Genomic DNA, 14,035 nt, shown 5'->3' with positions numbered 1-14,035 from the left:
AATTTTCCAAAAAATTGAAATTTCATAATTGTTTCTCCATCTGCCATTAACTCTTGTGGAACACCTAAAGGGTTAACAAAGTTTGTAAACCCAGTTTTGAATACCTTGAGGGGTGTACTTTCTTAGATGGAGTCACTTTTTTGAAATTTCTATTCTAGGGGTGCAACAGGGGGCTTCAAATGGGACATGGTATAAACAAAACCAGTCCTGCAAAATCTGCCTTCCAAAACCCATATGGTGTTCCCCTCCTTCTATGTGCTACCGTTCGGCCAAACAGTAGTTTACGACCACATATGGGGTGTTTTTGCAAACTACAGAATCAGGGCAACCCATTTTGAGTGTTGTTTGGCAGTTAACCCTTGTTTTACTCCTAGAAAAAATTGATTATATTGGAAAATTTTCCAAAAAATTGAAATTTCATAATTGTTTCTCCATCTGCCATTAACTCTTGTGGAACACCTAAAGGGTTAACAAAGTTTGTAAACCCAGTTTTGAATACCTTGAGGGGTGTACTTTCTTAGATGGAGTCACTTTTTTGAAATTTCTATTCTAGGGGTGCAACAGGGGGCTTCAAATGGGACATGGTATAAACAAAACCAGTCCTGCAAAATCTGCCTTCCAAAACCCATATGGTGTTCCCCTCCTTCTATGTGCTACCGTTCGGCCAAACAGTAGTTTACGACCACATATGGGGTGTTTTTGCAAACTACAGAATCAGGGCAACCCATTTTGAGTGTTGTTTGGCAGTTAACCCTTATTTTACTCCTGGAAAAAATTTATTATATTGGAAAATTTTCCAAAAAATAGAAATTTCAAAATTGTTTCTCCATCTGCCATTAACTCTTGTGGAACACCTAAAGGGTTAATAAAGTTTGAAAAAACAGTTTTGAATACCTTGAGGGGTGTAGTTTCTAGAATGGGGTCATTTTTGGGAGGTTTCTATTATCTAAGCCTCACAATATGACTTCAAACCTGAACTGGTCCATAAAAAGTGGGATTTTGAAGATTTCTCAAAAATTTCAAAATTTGCTTCTAAACTTCTAAGCCTTGTAACATCCCCAAAAAATAAAATATCATTCCCAAAATGCTACAAACATGAAGTAGACATATGGGGAATGTAAAGTCATCACAATTTTTGGGGGTATTACTATGTATTACAGAAGTAGAGAAACTGAAACTTTGAAATTTGCTAATTTTTCAAAATTTTTGGTAAAAAATGTATTTTTTTATGCAAAAAAAATAACTTTTTTGACCCAATTTTAGCAGTGTCATGAAGTACAATATGTGACGAAAAAACAATCTCAGAACGGCCTGGGTAAGTCAAAGCGTTTGAAAGTTATGAGCACTTAAAGTGACACTGGTCAGATTTGCAAAAAATGGCCCGGTCCTTAAGGTGAAAATGAGCCCGGTCCTAAGGGGTTAAAGAAGCACTCCCATAAAAGTTTTTATTCTCTGACCTGCCAGAAAGGTAAATGATGCAAACTATAGTAAAGGTAATCTTCTTACCAGTGACTTTATTTGCGAGTTATAACCTCCCTTCTAACCCCCAGCTGGGTCATGTGACCAACTCTCTGATCTCCAACTGACACAAGACAGGAAGTCAGTTACTTCTCCAGTAGGAGTGAGGCTCCCATAGGAATACATAGAGAAACTGGCTTCCTGTCCACACATAAGAGACTGTGTTATTTGCAACCACATACTTGCCCCTGTGAAACAATATACAGTATTGGGTAAAACAGCAAATACATTAATGAAAAGGTGTGGAAAGTGTCAAAACTCTCCTCCCACGGCTATGAAAGTAATATGCCTGTCACTATTATATAGAAACAGGAGGGAATGTCTTACCAATCATTTAGAATCTGTCACCCCAATTTTGGACTATTGTCTACAGTAATATATTTTTATGCGCTGAAATACAACATAATGGAGGGGACTCATGAGCGCACGCACGGCAGTCCTGACAATGTATTTCAAAGCAGTCCTAAGCACAGACAGTGGGGAAACGAGGGGCCATATCTGCACTACTACTTATCTATTACTGTAGAAAATGGTCCAAAATCGGGGTGACAGAGTCCCTTTAAAATCTCTCAGACTAAGAATCCAGAAGCCAAATTCCTAAATGTATGCAACACCTAAATGAGGGATTATCCTGAGCCTATGTAACATAAGATAAAAATCAATGGCTCAACGAGCCAGGTCATGAATTAGAAATGGCAGAAGCTAATGACTGTAAGCAGATGATACCAAAGGCGGTAACTTCTACTTGACCTCTTTATCTGACACCACAGGGGATGACCAGGTGCATTCGGTTGTGGCCAACAATTACTCATTGGTCGTCTGTCAATAAAATATTCTCCTGCACAGGACTACAATACTGTCAAATGAGGAGCTTCATGTTCTGCAAACTTCTGATTCTGCTTACTACACAAACAAGTTATTCTGGGAGCCTGAATCACATGCTCACAGACTAAGTTGTGAAAAGCGTACTTTAATTCATGGAAAAGGTACTAAAATAATGTCTTCCGCACACCTTTTACCATACACCGTCACACCTCGTGCACCACATTGCTTTCATCAGTCATTTAGATCAAGAGTGGATGCAAAGAAGAAAATCCAGGCCAGAAAGAGTGTCTGCCATGTAACAGGGAAAGGCTATTAAAGTTCATTGTGTCTGTTTCAGAAAAGGTTACAGAAGTACACTTCAACCAGTAAAAGGATGGCACGGGTCAGTCTGAACTGGTTTGTGCTGGGTATCCATGAGCAGGCGCTAGATTAGCTGATAAACCAAATAAAACCCGGCTTTATTCACCTAATTCATGTATTCACACATCACTAACATATGTCATACGTAGCTGAGATATGTGCATGTTGATTTAACCTACTGTAAAAATGACTGGCCGTGTTTTAGATAATGCTTTTATAAAATAAATGGGTTGCAAGCTATTAATCAGAGAAAATATTGAGCTTGGACCCAAACATAACAGTTTGTTGCAAATCCTTTATCACTGCAGTGATTATTGTACAATTTCACTAATTCAGAATACTAGACGAAAGCGGCTGACCATAACAGGTACCTACACGCATGAATTTGTTTTCTTTAAAGGATAACTGTCACACTTAGACCCTAATTTCAATTTTCATATATGTAGTTACTAATAACATGATATTCCAGAATCAGTTACTATTAGACTGACTTACCCCATATTTAATAAGATTCAGCCCTTAGCAACCAGTCTGCATAAAGCTGCAATTTCACTACTCCGTTAAGATGGCAGCCACTGCCCTCCCCCTGAGGCCAATCCCACCTGCCCTCACTAGCCAGCAACAATAGCCCCCCAAAAGTGTCAGTAACCAGAGCCCTCCTACCACATGTTGCTTTCATTTATACACTGAGCAGACGGCAGATCTCCCTTCCCTGCTCTGCGCTGGTTCAACTCTGCATCCTCCAGCTCTGCTGAGTGAGGGAGCGTCTGCCAAGCGCAGGGACAGGGAGAAGTGCACACAGCCCAGGCACTGTTATCAGCTGCTGGGGAGGACCTGGCTGTAATCATTTACTTACAGTCCCTGGCTGTCAGCAATGTGACCTTGCAACTAGGGGTGGGCGATATGGCCTAAAATCTATATTGCGATATAATTTTAAGCATGTGCGATATGCGATATATATTGCGATATATTGTTTTCTATAGTGTTTAAATTTTATTTATTTTTTACTTTTTATTTATTAACTATAGGCCTCCTTAAGGGCTAGAACCCTTGTCATATTCACCCTAATAGAGCTCTATTAGGGTGAATAGGACTTTACACTCTCCCTGCTGCCCTGTGCATAGTGCACACAACAGCAGGGAGCTGACCATGGCGGCAGCCTCTGATCTGCCCCCCTTCCCCAGCCTCTGATCTGCCCCCCTTCCCCAGCCTCTGATCTGCCCCCCTTCCCCAGCCTCTGATCTGCCCCCCTTCCCCAGCCTCTGATCTGCCCCCCTTCCCCAGCCTCTGATCTTCTCCCCAGCCTCTGATCTTCTCCCCAGCCTCTGATCTTCTCCCCAGCCTCTGATCTTTTCCCCAGCCTCTGATCTGCCTCCCTTCCCCAGCCTCTGATCTGCCCCCTCTGGTAACGCAAATCCCTCCCCAGTATTAATCATTGGTGGCATTGGCCACAGGGTCCCCCTCCTCCCCCCCATCATTGGTGGCAGTTTGCAGTTCCGATCGGAGCCCCAGCAGTGTAATGCTGGGGCTCCGATTGGTTACCATGGCAGCCAGGAGTCACGCTGCTGAAGTCCTGGCTGCCATGGTATGTTAGTGAGCAGAGAGCAGAGAGCAGCGCATTATACTCACGTGCGCTGTGGCCGCCGGTCGCTCCTTCTTCTCATAGGTCTGTGCGGCGCATTGCTAATGCTGTAAGCATTAGCTATCCGCCGCACAGACAGAAGAAGGAGCGACCGCCGGCCACATCGCACGTGAGTGTAATGCGCTGCTCTCTGCTCACTAACATACCATGGCAGCCAGGACTTCAGCAGCGTGACTCCTGGCTGCCATGGTAACCGATCGGAGCCCCAGCATTACACTGCTGGGGCTCCGATCGGAACTGCAAACTGCCACCAATGATGGGGGGGAGGAGGGGGACCCTGAGGGATATGGCCGGCACATTCATTGGTAGTGCAGTGGCCACTGTCCCTCCCCTCCTCCTCCTACTCTGTCCTCATTGGTGTTCAGCGGCAGCCGCGCACAGTGGGGAGGGAGGGACTCCCTCCTCCTCCCTCCGCTGTGCCGGCCGGCTCAGAACATGGTGCGCGCGATCATATCGCGGTCCGGCGATATAGGCGATATGGCGAAAATCCATATCGTGGCCCAAATTCATATCGCATATCGCCTATACCGCCCACCCCTACTTGCAACACATAGACGGACCCTGCCTAGCAACTCTATTTTAAAGGGAACCTGTCACTGGGATTTTGTGTATAGAGCTGAGGACATGGGTTGCTAGATGGCCGCTAGCACATCCGCAATACCCAGTCCCCATAGCTCTGTGTGCTTTTATTGTGTAAAAAACCCGATTTGATCCATATGCAAATTAACCTGAGATGAGTCCTGTCCCTGACTCCTCTAACGTGCAGGACACTTCTCAGGTTAATTTGCATATGTATCAAATAGTTTTTTTTACACAATAAAAGCACACAGAGCTATGGGGACTGGGTATTGCGGATGTGCTAGCGGCCATCTAGAAACCCATGTCCTCAGCTCTATACACAAAATTCCGGTGACGGGTTCCCTTTAAGTACAGGTAAAAGTAGGCAGTACAGGGAACAAAACTGTGGAATTAAGGGGTAATTGAATACACAGTGAAAAGTTGAAATAGGGCCACCAAGGAGATATTAATCACCACAATCCAATACTCCCAAAAAATATATATATGACAGTTATACTTTAAGGGAACCATGCTTTTCTGGTATTTTTTTCCTACAGAGAAGGAGATGTCAAAAAAAAACTGAAAAATATGCGGAACGTGTTTAAGAAAACACTAAAGACCCATAAATACCACCTAATTAACAAAATAGGGGGGGACAAGTTGTGTTCATATTTCAAATAGATTTTCAGCTAACATTTGGAGCTGTGTTTTTACAGCAAAAATGCTGCAAAAAACGCAAAATTGCATGTACTAGGTTTTGTCCAGCCAAATTACCATCGGATCCTATTATCATCAATGGGGTCTGGCAGTGAACGGTAGTATCTGGTTAGGCCGTATACAGTTAACTCCGACAGGCTCTTACTCTGCCAGATGTCACGCATGCACTCTGTGCCCGCTGCAGCCTTGCTCCTCTCTGCCAGCACGGACGCCATACTGCTTACCTCCACTACCCCGCTCTGTCCTGCGTTCATGCCAGCGATGTTCCTGGCCGCCGGCATGCTTGTTAAGTTCTGCAGGCTGTATAGGCCTCCTGGCCTGTTCTATAGGGCTCCTGCACGCTCAGCATTGGCCTCTTAAAGGGCCAGCATGCACAGCCAAAGTGTCCCCAGCCAATGGCTGCATAGCTCTTGGTATATAAGGCCGCCTCCCTGAGCTTAGGCTCCTAGTCTCTAGTTTGCCAGGTGAAGGTACCAGTATCTGTCTGACTACTTGTGTACCAAATTCCTTGTTGACTACTGATCGGATTCTGGCTCACAGAAATGAATGGGTCAGTATACTACCTATAAAAATTGCAGATGGCACAAGGATGGAAAGTATGGCTGTGTGTATGATGCTCTCCAGAGGCAAATAGAAAATAATTTCTTACCAATCTCAAGTCAATATGACAAAAACAGGATTAAAAAAAAGGAAGATATCAAGGCAGGAACTGCTGGTGTGGTGTGTGTCTTCTATATCTAGTGTCCTATAAACCGTCCCCACACTGCAGGATATACACAGGTGCTGGAAAATACAGCTGTTTGGGCTCTTCTCTCTGGACAGTGACTTTCGAATGAATATATTCTTGTTTATGGATCATTCACATACCACCCAATGCCTAGGAGAAGTTCCCTCTTACCTTTTAGCTAAAAAATTGCCACAATTGATCCAATTGTTTCCAATGGGAACCAGTTTTTCCCTAATTTTCCAATGCTGGGCATAGTTTAGACCAGGGGTGCACAACCTTTTTTGTTCTGAGGGTCACATTATCTATTACAAAGCGCCGCAAAAAATAAAATAAAAAATCTGCACTTGTTTGCCCTGGTCTATTACAGAGACCGATTGCTCAACTGTTTTATCCGGAGGGGACAATCCTCTGGATCAAGCTGCAATGATGAGTACTTATCTGCCAGATCCCACACCACTGCTCCAGTCCTCCCGGCCGGGCTCTAGTCATCTGGCTGAAGCTGTGATGTAATGTTGACAACGCATGACCACTGTAGCCAATCGCTGGCCTTTCTGTGTGAACCTCTGAGGGCAGTTACTGACAGCGGTAATTACGTGTTGTTGACATGACCTCACAGCTTAAGCCAGGTAAATAGAGCCCGGCCAAGAGGACTACAGCAGTGGCGTGGGACTTGGCCGATAAGTACTTATCCATACTCATCAACGCAGCTAGATCCAGAGGGTTGTCGCCTCTTGATCGAATGGTTAAACAATCAACCCCAACAATGATGGGGTCACTTGCTATTAATGTGAGGCACACGGAGGTACTAAAGTAATAAGACCATGCGCCTCATATTAATACAGGCATAAAGCACATACCTATAAAACTGCAGGAAACCTCCTACAGGAAGATCTTCCTGGATGCTGATAAGTTAAAGGACCTTTGATGATGTCATCACTATGTGACCAGTAACAAGTAGATGCTACAGGTCATATGGCGATTACATCAAAGGTCTTTTCAGGATCCAGCACCGGAAGGACTCCGGTTCGTTTCCTTCTCCCCTGCCCTCTTATTCTTATTAAGTGTTTTCATTGGTAGCAGTGGTCGGCCGCTCTCCCTCCTTCTCCACTGTTCGGCTGCTTATGAGAACATGGTGTGCACGATGCTTTGAGCGCCATGTTCTCTGATAGGGACTGATAATAAGTATAAAAAAAAAACTATAAAAAAAACAAAACACATCAATTCCCGTATTGTATTGAACCGGTTATCAAAGTATCGAAAAGGTATCCAGACTTTGATAGCAATACATATATTTTATATCTGTATGTCAGTGATTTTTCTGTTATATTTAGTTTTGAAAATGTACATCTTTTCAGTCATATGTAGCTCTATCCTGAGTATATCATCAATATTACTCCACTACACAACCCCTTTAAGATGCCAGGCCTCTTAATAAATTGAGTGCAATTCCTGGGTTGCAAATCTACACCAGCTATGAGCCGGCATAGATGTGTTATAATGTATGTTTGAAGTAAGTTATAGTAAAATTTTGAAGCCACAAGCACATTTTGAAAAACTGTCGAGAGTGTCAAAGTCGAAAGATCCAAATTCCTCTGCAAAACAGCAATTGCACAAAAGTATCCAATCTCTGTTCTCCAGAAAACTCTGAAGTGTAAAGCAGTAGTTTCCATGCAGTGGCTCAGGACTCACCTGTGTGTGCTGCCATAGGAGCCCTCAGGGTCTTAGGGTCTTATGCTACTGTTACAATATGACAGCCACACCCCAATGTCTCAACAGTGGAAGATTGGATGGTAAAATATCACTGTCACATTTTACATTAAAATATGCTTAAACATGTGCAGATTAATTTCTTATATCTCTCTTCATTTTTTTAATGTGGCTTACAAGGCATAAAAGGTTGGGGACCTCTGGTCTAAAACTTTCCATACACAAATGCGGGGAATTTAGCATGACGGTATTATTTGAAGTAAATTTTGCTTAAGTCTGCGCCAAATTTACACTATTTTGTTAAATTTGGTGTATTTTTAAAGGGGTTGTCCAGGAATGGATTCAGTAACCCGTCCTACATTGCTCCCTGGGGGGAAGGGGGGGGGGGTGGTTGAGTAGGACGGAGCCTCACTATACTGTGCTCCAGAGCTGCACTCACTTCACACTGATGAGATGTTGCTGTCAGGCTTCTCAGTGTAATGGCATAGCTCATGTATGATTCCTTCAGTACTATCTACTGTTCCCTGTTCCTGTAGGGCTGCTCAGTCACGACAGAGGATCATGACTATCTATTCTAGAGCAAAGTCCCTGTTTTACAATAGGCAGTACTGGAGCAATCAAACATGAGATATGTTGTCAGGCTACTCAGCCTGACAGCACATCTCATCAGTCAGAACTGACTGCAGCGCCCTAGCACAGTATAGCGAGTCTCCTCCGCCATTAGGGCTCTTTCACACGAACATATGCCGTGCAGGTAATCCGCTGTGTGAAAGAATGCCAAGCCCCGTTCCGGACAGCAGAGACACGGAGCATTAACATGATTCATAATACTCCGTACCTCTGTGACCTTTTTACTACAAAATCACGGTGACAACTTTATCTCCTTTACGCCTCCAACAATCAGATGTAGAAGTGGAGGCAACCTGTCCTAGTCAAATTCTTCAACGGATTGCTGATCACCATGTTAATAACCCTTTAAGCCTAAGGCGTCTTGCACACGACCGTATGTATTTTGCGGTCCGCAAAAAATACGGATGATGTCCGTGTGCATTCCGTATTTTGCGGAACGAAACAGCTGCCCCTAATAGAACAGTACTATCCTTGTCCGTTATGCAGACAATAATAGGACAAGTTCTAGCCCTTAGCGGAACGGATATACGAAACTTAATGCACACAGAGAACATTCAGTTTTTTTTGCGGAACCATTGAAATGGATGGTTCAACCTACGGACCGCAAACAGAAGCTGCAAAAACGCAACAGAAATGGAAATAAAATACATCCTTGGGCAAGAGGCCTAAGAGTCTGGTCACACAATCGGGTTTCTGCAAGCAGTTTTGGAAGCTAAAATCATGAGTCGATCATAAAAAGAGAAAATGTATACAGGACAGATAAAATTTTTATTTTTTTTAAGGCTACTTTCACACTAGCATTTTTTGAGGATCCGTCATGGATCTGCAAAAACGCTTCCGTTACAATAATACAACCCCATGCATCCATCAAGAACGGATCCTATTATGTCTTCTATAGCCATGACGGATCAGTCATGACCACCACTGACAGTCAATGGGGGATGGATCCGTTTTCTATTGTGTCAGAGAAAATGGATCCGTCCCCATTGACTTAGGCCAAGTTCACACGAACGTGTGTGACCCGTGCCCGTGCTGCGCCCCGCATATTGCAGGCCGCAATGCACGACCGCCGGCCGTAGGTCAGCCGCATCGGATCGCGGACCCATTCACTTTAATGGGTCCACGATCCGCCCGTTCCGCAAAAAGATAGGACATGTTGTATCTTTTTGCGGAACGGAAGTACGGGACTTTTTGCATCTCTACACCACTCACTCCAAAGTGGGCATAGTTAGCTATGTTGATTAATTTCATTTGAGATTCATCACCAACAGTTTTTTAGTTTTTTGATTTTTTTTAATTTGCAAGAAAAGTTGCACTCACTTCAGAAGGGTGTGGCGTAAGAAAACTGGTGTAGCATTTCTACACGTAAGTTTTAGGGGACGGCCACACCAGTTTCCTGATGCCAAAATCACGTGTGAATTAGGCTACTTTTACACTAGCGTTTTGGCTTTCCGTTTGCGAGATCCGCTCAGGGCTCTCACAAGCGGTCCAAAACGGATCAATTTTGCCCTAATGTATTCTGAATGGAAAAGGATCTGCTCAGATTCCGCTTTGCGCCGATGACGTCTTCTATTTCGGTGATGTCATCGGCGCAGGCGCACTGAGGGAGTTCTGAGGAGACGAGCCTCCTCATCTCAGAGCGCCTGCGCCGAATCAACACAGGCGCGCGATTTTTGAAATGCCGACAGGGCTGGCCGGAGGAGGAGATCCCGGCTGGCCCTGTCAATCAACAGGAGGAGGGGGCGGATTTCTGCAGCAGCTACCAGCAAGTAGCCGCCCTACTTGCTGGTAGAGACCGAATTTACATATATTAAAACTTCGTTTTTTGCAGAAACTGCTGGATCAAAGTAAGTAACACAATTATATTGTCATATATCGCAATATAACTAATTTCACTAGCCCAAAAAAAAAAATATCACTTTAGTGGGGTGACAGAAGCCCTTTAAGGATTAGTGGCGCAGTGCGCCTTCCCCCCCCCCAAGCCCCCCCAGTATTAAGCATTGGTGGCCCCCCACAGGATCCCCTCTCCCCTGCTCGGAGCCCCAGCAGTGTAATGCTGGGGCTCCGATCGGTTACCATGGCAGCCAGGACGCTATTGAAGCCCTGGCTGCCATGGTAAGCTCCATGCTGCTGTGTGCACAAAGCACAGAGCAGCAGGGACAGTGTGAGCTCCTATTCACCCTGATAGATCTCTATCAGGGTGAATAGGACAAGGGTTCTAGTCCCTAAGGGGGCTAAAAGTTAGTATTAAAAAAAAAAAGTTACCAAAAAAAAAAAAATATACACATTAACAATAAACATTAATTTTCAGCAGATTTGTGGGAATTTAATTTTTTTTTTTCAAAAATAAAAATTCACAGAATATCGGTATAAATTATCGGCTATCGGCCTGAAAGTTCACAAAGTATCGGTATCGGCCCTAAAAAAATCAATATCGGTCGATCCCTAACTGTCGGCATTCGTATGTCAGTCCGCAACAAAATAGAACATGTCCTTTTTTACAGACAAGGATAGGACAGTTCTATAGAGGGCAGGGCGGTCCGTTCCGCCAAATGCAGAAAACACACGTATGGTATCCATGTTTTGCAGATCCTCAATTTGATGGATCAGAAGAACAGAAAAATAACGGCAATGTGAACCCGACCTAACCAATAAAGCGTGGTCAGACCTATCTAAATCCCAATTCTAGATTAGCACAATCCACCTAAATTGAGCACAGTCAAATTGAGCACATGGAGATCCGTCTTTAGCAGCAACCACCTCCACTAAACACTTCCTGGTTTGGACAATGTTGAGGAGGAACGCCGGACCGTTCCCCCCAGCAGATGTGTTCCACTTCATTTCTGGGGTGCCTTGCATGCACAGCCCTCTACAGGTCACATCATAGCATCTCGATAGAGGTGAAAGGTTCCCTTAACCCTGCTGGGCGGTCACTAGTATCCAGTACTGACATGCTGGACATGAGTCGGATGAGACCTGTGCTTCACAGAGCCTCATTGGACTCATCTCCCTCACGGTGCTGGCTCGTTGCGAGTTTCAGCCTGTCGGTACTATAACAGTATTAAATACAAGCCTGAAATCAGCAGGTTGGTCACTATACTAGGCTGCCATCACTGAGCAAAGCAGGTTTACTCCGATTTGGCATCACGACTGTAAAAAAAAACACATTAAAAACTACTGTTTTTTCATGGGCGCTTTCTAAAATGGCCCCCTCCAATTGCATGGGGCCCATGAAAATGGCCAAAACAGGACATGTCGTTTTTATGGCCCATGTGAATGGAGCTCTGAACACGGCGGGTTTTCGCTGTTGTGTGAACGGAGCCGCACTGTGCTCTGCAGACAGTAAGTGGCTGGGACTTACTCCGCCCGCTCAAGGCCTGGTCTAGGAGGTCCTCCTTTTTGGAGTTGTACAAGTGGCCACCCCAGTGCGCGTGCAAGGTGTCTACAACTAGGACTTAGGTAATCTGACCACGTTCTATCAGCAATCAGAGCAGAAATCCAGGTCATTTCCTGGGGTTCACTTACTTTAGAGCAGCAAGGCTCCTCATACATACATACCGCTGACAACCTACCACCCCCTGCACATCTGTGTCAGAGGCTCCATTCAGGGCCACAGTCCCAGACTCCAGACAAAATAAACCAGTGCCCCGAACGGAAAGCAAACTGACCCCAGGCTAGTCAGTCATTATTCAGTTATTGTCGCTATTCCACAGGACAACAGAAACTGCTGGTGTGAACACAGCCCGGTCTCCACCAGCAGCTTCCAGGACCTCACAGGCTGTCATACACTGATACTGTACATACTGCCACCATAACACCAGGCACACAGACTCAGGTGAAATATAAGCAGCCCCTCTGGCACCCCGCCCCCACATTTCTCTCACCGGCTCGGTGACTCCGCCTCCACCTCATCCCCTGTAACAAACACCGGCTCACCGCCGCACCCGGCCCAGATAGGCAGCCATTTTGGTCAGTGTATGGGAACACTCCCGGTGTGCTGACGTCATTGGTAGGTAGCGACCTAGGGCGGCCACTTGTACGGGTTAACCAATCACACACAAGCAATGGGGCGTCATAGCCAATCACGTGCTGCCTGACATATCACAACAAAGCCCCTAAACACAGTGTGAGACGTCGCTCAGCTGCGGGGAGGAAGGGCTGCGGGCGTCATGTGTACTAGTGCCTAGCCTCTGTGCGCCATATAGACAGTACATGTGTATAGATTAGATACAATATACAGACCTCCTATAGGGCACAACCACACTGCAACATGTGTAGCGCGACAATTTATATAATGATAGTCTATGGTGTCGCACTGCGAAATGCTTCGACTGCAACGCGACAGTTGTCCAAAAATCCATCTTGGATGTATTTTTTGCTACTGTCGTGTCGCACTACGACACCATAGACTATCATTATAAAAATTGTTGCGCGACAATATGTTATCGTGTAGCCCTAGCCTAAGGGTCCCTGTTCTGGACCCAAGTCCCTCTGTCCCGCTTTCCTCCATAAATGTCCCTCTTTTTGATCTGAGGTATAGATTTTCATTACTACAATTACAATATTGACCCTGGAAGTGTTTGTCTGGTTCCTCTCTGTATATTAGACCTCACCTTATATATCATTTCACTATTTGATGCAATTTGAATTTTAGACATTTCTATAGTCTGACAATTTTTGCGCTAATGAGAGAAAACTATTGAAGTATATAGATATGCAGGAAAAATGGGTCTTTCATACAATGAACCATAAGTGTCCCTCTTTGAAAGTTCAAAAAGTTGGGCGGTATGCAATATATATATATATATATATATATATATGTGTGTGTGTGTAGGAAAAAATGCGTAGCAACATTAGGCTACTTTCACACTAGCGTTTTTTGCGGATCCTTCATGGATCTGCAAAAACGCTTCCGTTACAATAATACAACCGCATGCATCCGTCATGAACGGATCTGGTTGTATTATGTGTGACGGATCCGTCTTGAACACTATTATAAGTCAATGGGGGACGGATCCGTTTTCTATTGTGTCAGAGAAAACGCATCCGTCCTGACGCACAATGTAAGTCAGAGGGGACGGACCCGTTTTTTATTGTGTCAGAGAAAACTTACCCGCCCCCATTGACTTACATTGTGTGTCAGGACGGATCCGTTTGGCTCTGCTTCGTCAGGCGGACAGCAAAACGCTGCAGGCAGCGTTTTGGTGTCCGCCTCCAGAGCGGAATGGAGACTGAACGGAGGGAAACTGATGCATTCTGAGCGGATCCTTTTCTATTCAGAATGCATTAGGGCAGAACTGATCCGTTTTGGACCGCTTGTGAGAGCCCTGAACGGATCTGACAAATGGAAA

General features: G+C 44.7%; 1 protein-coding gene across 10 annotated transcripts in view; it reads right to left on the bottom strand.

Moving 5' to 3' along the window:
* KIAA1109 (KIAA1109 ortholog) overlaps positions 1-12,686 on the bottom strand; it is a 294,629-nt gene extending 281,943 nt beyond the window's left edge. For all 10 annotated transcript variants that reach the window (XM_044302174.1, XM_044302098.1, XM_044302121.1 and 7 more), the window contains exon 1: positions 12,569-12,686. The gene's annotated coding sequence lies outside the window, so the exon portion shown is untranslated. The remainder of the gene's footprint in view (positions 1-12,568) is intronic.
* Positions 12,687-14,035: the final 1,349 nt, after the last annotated feature.

This window comes from Bufo gargarizans, chromosome 1 (assembly GCF_014858855.1).
Source record: "Bufo gargarizans isolate SCDJY-AF-19 chromosome 1, ASM1485885v1, whole genome shotgun sequence".
In the NCBI taxonomy this organism is placed as follows: Eukaryota; Metazoa; Chordata; class Amphibia; order Anura; family Bufonidae; genus Bufo; species Bufo gargarizans.
This window is presented reverse-complemented; position numbering and strand designations above follow the sequence as displayed.